Below are 6,797 nucleotides of genomic sequence, written 5' to 3' on the forward strand. Positions count from 1 at the left end.
ATCTTGCTCTGCCACCCAGGCTGGAGTTCAGTGGTGTGATCACAGCTCACTGCAACCTTGGCCACCTGGGCTCAAGTGATCCTCCCACCTCAGCCTCTCAAGTAGCTGGGACCACAGGCATGTGCCACTACACCCAGCTAAAATTAAAAAAAAATTTTTTTTATAGAGATGGGGTCTTACTGTGTTGCTCAGGCTGGTCTTAAAAAATGATTCTCCCGCCTCAGGCTCCCAAGTGCTGGGATTTACAGGTGTGAACCACTGAGCCAGGACCCCCACTCTTATTACTTTGCCTTCTCTGGGAGCCCGATCCTACTATATTTTCCTGCCTCTCCATGCCCCTTTAACTAAGGCAGAGAACCTGGCTCCTATAGTTCTGCCAGGCACATTCTGTCTGATTCTCTGCAGTCTGCTGGCTACAGGCAAAAGGGTGAAAGGCATGGACTCTAGAGCAAAACTTTGCTTCCAAATTCTGCTATTTTCTAGCTATAGCTTTGGGTAGACTACTTAATCTCCCCAGGCCTCAGTTTCTTCATCTGTAAAGCAGGGTTAACAGTAGTATCCACTCTGTGAAATTGTTGCAAAAAATTGTATGAGGAAATTAATGTGATGTGTTCAGAATGGCATCTGGCACATAGCACACATTGAACGCGAGCTTTTACTATTTCCAAAGCTGTTTCTTTTATACCTTCAAATGAGCCAGCTTGGCTGGAAGCTTATGCCTTTCCTAAAATACCTTAGCAAAGCCATTAAGAGGTAGCTAACAAATTCCAGATCCTGGCACGTTCCTTTTACTTCTCCCAAAGAGCCAACTTGAATGGTCTGAGGCCCAAGATATAGCAGCTTAATCAGTTGCTTTGCTTCCCACAGAAGGTCAGGGATGAGAAAATTCTATCTACCCCATCCCTTCCCTTAATTTAGTTGGTTCCATATTTCAGCTTTAGATATTTACAACATTCGATCCCAAGTACCAAACCCTTTATTACGACTGATTTGAACCAGCCCAGGTAATGCGTCCATTTCTGAGGTAACCACTGTGGCCAGGGGAATGGAGGAGAAGCTCCAGTTCAACCATGTGGAATGAAGTCATCTCAGATAATAGGGGTCTGCTTACTAGAAGAAAGGGGTGTTGACTGTTGACTTGCAAAAGGAACAGCTGGACAACCTGTTGTTCAAGCAAAGTCAAGTTTGTTATGCTTACTGCTGAAAAAGCCTTAGTAGTGTCTCAGAAGGGATATGTCAGGGTTTTGGGCCTGGGCTGGGTGATTTTGAAGTAGGTCTCAAGACTGGACAGTTTCTGATACAAGAACTTTGGGCACAGGACTCTGTGGCCACAGTGCAGTGAGAGTCCGAAAGCTAGTCTTGAGAGCTTCTTTGGAGGTTCCAGCAGGGGAGTGCAGCTACTCGTACACCCTTGATTGAAGATCAGTCCTCCTGTATTGGGGATGTTCATCCTCTTCGACCAAGCGTGCAGCTTTGGGAGGGACACACATGGAGCGGTGAGGGTGGAAGGGGACACCCACCGAGCCAGCCAGATCAACTGAATCAACCCTGACGATCAATGGGGTGACAGATGTCGCAGCCAGATCGCCCACACATCCCCAAAGCTAGTCTTGATGGGGAAGCTGTGAGTCTTGGTAAGTAAGCTAGCTGGTTCTCTTACACTGTTATGGAAGATAAGCCTTCTGAAGGTACTTGTTTCTGGTTATAGCTTCAGCTGTCTCTCAGGATACACATACTTGTCTCATAGAACAGTTCTTATGTCCTTGTCTTATTCTTCTTCTAGACTGTAGTTTCCTTGATGATAGAATGTTTCATTAATCTTTTTATTTTATTTTATTTATTTATTTATTTATTTTTTCTTTATTTAAATTGCATTTTAGGTTTTGGGGTACATGTGAAGAACATGCAAGATTGTTGCATAGGTGCATACGTGGCAGTGTGATTTGTTGCCTTTCTCCCCTTCACGTATATGTGGCGTTTCTCCCCATGCTATCTCTCCCCAACTCCCCACCCCCTGCTGTCCCTCCCCTATTTCCCCCCAACAGACCCCAGTGTATAGTGCTCCCCTCCCTGTGTCCATGTGTTCTCATTGATCAACACCCGCCTATGAGTGAGAACATGTGGTGTTTGATATTGTGTTCTTGTGTCAGTTTGCTGAGAATGATGGTTTCCAGGTTCATCCATGTCCCTACAAAGGACGTGAACTCATCGTTCTTGATGGCTGCATAATATTCCATGGTGTATATGTGCCACATTTTCCCTGTCCAGTCTATCATCGATGGGCATTTGGGTTGGTTCCAGGTCTTTGCTATTGTAAACAGTGCTGCAATGAACATTCGTGTGCATGTGTCCTTATAGTAGAACGATTTATAATCCTTTGGATATATACCCAGTAATGGGATTGCTGGGTCAAATGGAATTTCTATTTCTAGGTCCTTGAGGAATGGCCACACTGTCTTCCACAATGGTTGAACTAATTTACACTCTCACCAACAGTGTAAAAGTGTTCCTATTTCTCCACATCCTCTCCAGCATCTGTTGTCTCCACATTTTTTAACGATCGCCATTCTAACTGGAGTGAGATGGTATCTCAATGTAGTTTTGATTTGCATTTCTCTAATGACGCATTTTTTCGTATGCTTGTTGGCCTCATGTATGTCTTCTTTTGTAAAGAATCTGTTCATATCCTTCGCCCACTTTTGAATGGGCTTGTTTGTTTTTTTCTTGTAAATCCGTTTTAGTTCGTTGTAAATTCTGGATATCAGCCCTTTGTCAGATGGGTAAGCTGCAAAAATTTTTTCCCATTCTGTTGGTTGCCGATTCACTCTAATGACTGTTTCTTTTGCTGTGCAGAAGCTGTGGAGTTTGATTAGGTCCCATTGGTCTATTTTGGCTTTTATTGCCAATGCTTTTGGTATTTTGGTCATGAAGTCCTTGCCTACGCCTATGTCCTGAATGGTTTTGCCTAGATTTTCTTTGAGGGTTTTTATGGTGTTAGGTCTTATGTTTAAGTCTTTAATCCATCTGGAGTTAATTTTAGTGTAAGATGTCAGGAAGGGGTCCAGTTTCTGCTTTCTGCACATGGCTAGCCAGTTTTCCCAACACCACTTGTTAAACAGGGAATCTTTTCCCCATTGCTTGTTTTTGTCAGGTTTGTCAATGATCGGATGGTTGTAGATATGTTGTGTTGCCTCCGACGCCACTGTTCTGTTCCATTGGTCTATATCTCTGTTTTGGTACCAGTACCATGCTCTTTTGATTACTGTAGCCTTGTAGTATAGTTTGATGTCCAGTAGTGTGATGCCTCCCGCTTTGTTCTTTTTGCTTAGAATTGACTTGGCTATGTGGGCCCTCTTTTGGTTCCATATGAAGTTTAAGGTGGTTTTTTCCAGTTCTGTGAAGAAGGTCATTGGTATCTTGATGGGGATAGTGTTGAATCTGTAAATTACTTTGGGCAGTATGGCCATTTTCATGATATTGATTCTTCCTAACCATGAACATGGAATGTTTCTCCATCTGTTTATGTCCTCTCTTATTTTGTTGAGCAGTGGTTTGTAGTTCTCCTTGAAGAGGCCCTTTACGTTCCTTGTTAGTTGTATTCCTAGGTATTTGATTCTCTTTGTAGCAATTGTGAATGGCAGTTCATTCTTGATTTGGCTTTCTTTAAGTCTGTTATTGGTGTATAGGAATGCTTGTGATTTTTGCACATTGATTTTGTATCCTGAGACTTTACTGAAGTTGCTTATCAGTTTCAGGAAATGTTGGGCTGAGACGATGGGGTCTTCTAGATATACAATGATGTCGTCTGCAAATAGAGACAATTTGACTTCGTCTTTTCCTATTTGAATACCCTTTATTTCTTTTTCTTGCCTGATTGCTCTGGCTAGAACTTCCAGTAGTATATTGAATAGGAGTGATGAGAGAGGGTATCCTTATCTAGTGCCAGATTTCAAAGGGAATGCTTCCAGTTTTTGCCCATTCAGTATGATATTGGCTGTTGGTTTGTCATAAATAGCTTTTATTATTTTGAGATACGTTCTGTCAATACCTAGTTTATTGAAGGTTTTTAGCATAAAGGGCTGTTGAATTTTGTCGAAGGCCTTCTCTACATCAATTGAGATAATCATGTGGTTTTTGTCTTTGGTTCTGTTTATGTGGTGAATTACATTTATAGACTTGCATATGTTGAACCAGCCTTGCATCCCTGGGATGAATCCTACTTGATCATGGTGGATAAGCTGTTTGATGTGCTGTTGTAATCGGCTTGCCAGTATTTTATTGAAGATTTTTGCATCTATGTTCATCATGGATATTGGCCTGTAGTTTTCTTTTCTTGTTGAGTCTCTGCTGGGTTTTGGTATCAGGATCATGTTGGTCTCATAAAATGATTTGGGAAGGATTCCCTCTTTTTGGATTATTTGGAATAGTTTCAGAAGGAATGGTACCAGCTCCTCTTTGTATGTCTGGTAGAATTCGGCTGTGAACCCATCTGGACCTGGGCTTTTTTTGGGTGGTAGACTCTTGATTGCTGCCTCGACTTCAGACCTTGTTATTGGTCTATTCAGGGTTTCAACTTCTTCCTGGTTTAAGCTTGGAAGGAGGCAAGTGTCCAGGAATTTATCCATTTCTTCCAGATTTTCTAGTTTATGTGCATAGAGTTGTTTGTAATAATGTCTGATGATGGTTTGAATTTCTGTGGAATCTGTGGTGATATCCCCTTTATCATTTTTTATTGCATCTATTTGGTTATTCTCTCTTTTCTTTTTTATTAATCTGGCTAGTGGTCTGTCTATTTTGTTGGTCTTTTCAAAAAAACAGCCCCTGCATTTATTGATTTTTTTGAAGAGTTTTTTGTGTCTCTATCTCCTTCAGTTCTGCTCTGATCTTCGTTATTTCTTGTTTTCTGCTAGGTTTTGAGTTTTTTTGATCTTGCTCCTCTAGCTCTTTCAATTTTGACGATAGGGTGTCAATTTTAGATCTCTCCTTGCTTCTCATGTGGGCACTTATTGCTATATATTTTCCTCTAGAGACTGCTTTAAATGTGTCCCAGAGATTCTGGTATGTGGTGTCTTTTTTCTCGTTGGTTTCGAAGAACATCTTTATTTCTGCCTTCATTTCATTGTTTATCCAGTCAATATTCAAGAGAAAGTTGTTCATTTTCCATGAAGCTGTGCGGTTCTGGGTTGGTTTCTGAATTCTGAGTTATAACTTGATTGCACGGTGGTCTGAGAGACTGTTTGTTATGGTTTCCATTCTTTTGCATTTGCTGAGGAGTGATTTACTTCCAATTATGTGGTCAATTTTAGAGTAGGTGTGATGTGGTGCTGAGAAGAATGTATATTCTGTGGATTTGTGGTGGAGAGTTCTGTAAATAAATGTCTATTAGGTTTGCTTGGTCCAGGTCTGCATTCAAGTCCTGGATATCCTTATTAATTTTCTGTCTCGTTGATCTGTCTAATATTGACAATGAGGTGTTAAAGTCTCCCACTATTATTGTGTGGGAGTCTAAGTCTCTTTGTAAGTCATTAAGAACTTGCCTTATGTATCTGGGTGCTCCTGTATTAGGTGCATATATATTTAGGATTGTTAGCTCTTCTTGTTGCATTGATCCTTTTACCATTATGTAATGTCCTTCTTTGTCTCTTTTGATCTTTGTTGCTATACAGTCTGTTTTATCAGAGATGAGAATTGCAACTCCTGCTTTCTTTTGCTCTCCATTTGCTTGGTAAATCTTCGTCCATCCCTTTATTTTGAGCCTTTGTGTATCCTTGCATGTGAGATGGGTTTCCTGGATCCAGCATACCGATGGGTTTTGGCTTTTTATCCAATTTGCCAGTCTGTGTCTTTTGATTGGGGCATTTAGTCCATTTACGTTTAGGGTTAATATTGTTATGTGTGAATTTGAAACTGCCATCTTGATGCTAGCCGGCTGTTTTGCCTGTTAGTTGATGGAGATTCTTCATTGTGTTGATGCTCTTTGCCATTTGGTATGTTTTTGGAGTGGCTGGTACTGGTCGTTCTTTTCTATGTGTAGTGCCTCTTTCAGGAGCTCTTGTAAAGCAGGTCTGGTGGTGATGAAATCTCTGAGTACTTGCTTGTTCACAAAGGATTTTATTTTTCTTTCACTTATGAAGCTTAATTTGGCTGGATGTGAAATTCTGGGTTGAAAGTTCTTTTCTTTAAGGATGTTGAATATTGGCCCCCACTCTCTTCCGGCTTGTAGGGTTTCTGCTGAGAGATCTGCTGTGAGTCTGATGGGCTTCCCTTTGTGGGTAACCCGACCTTTCTCTCTGGTTGCCCTTAGCATTTTCTCCTTCATTTCAACCCTGGTGAATCTGACGATTATGTGCCTTGGGGTTGCTCTTCTTGAGGAATATCTTTGTGGTGTTCTCTGTATTTCCTTGACTTGAATATTGGCCCACCTTGCTAGGTTGGGGAAGTTTTCCGGGATAATATCCTGAAGAGTATTTTCCAGCTTGGATTCATTCTCTTCATCACATTCAGGTACACCTATCAAACGTAGATTAGGTCTTTTCACATAGTCCCATATTTCTTGACTTTGTTCATTCCTTTTTACCCTGTTTTCTCTAATCTTGCCCTCTCATTTTATTTCATTGAGTTGATCTTTGACCTCTGATATCCTTTCTTCTGCTTGGTCAATTCGGCTGTTGAAACTTGTGCATGCTTCGCAAAGTTCTCGTGTTGTGTTTTTCAGCTCCATCAATTCACTTATATTCCTCTCTAAGTTGTCCATTCTCATTAGCATTTCATCAAATCTTTTTTCAACATTCTTAGTT

The sequence above is a fragment of the Aotus nancymaae genome, unplaced genomic scaffold, assembly GCF_030222135.1.
Source record: "Aotus nancymaae isolate 86718 unplaced genomic scaffold, 86718_ANA_hifiasm-v0.15.2.pri h1tg000016l, whole genome shotgun sequence".
NCBI classification, from domain to species: Eukaryota; Metazoa; Chordata; class Mammalia; order Primates; family Aotidae; genus Aotus; species Aotus nancymaae.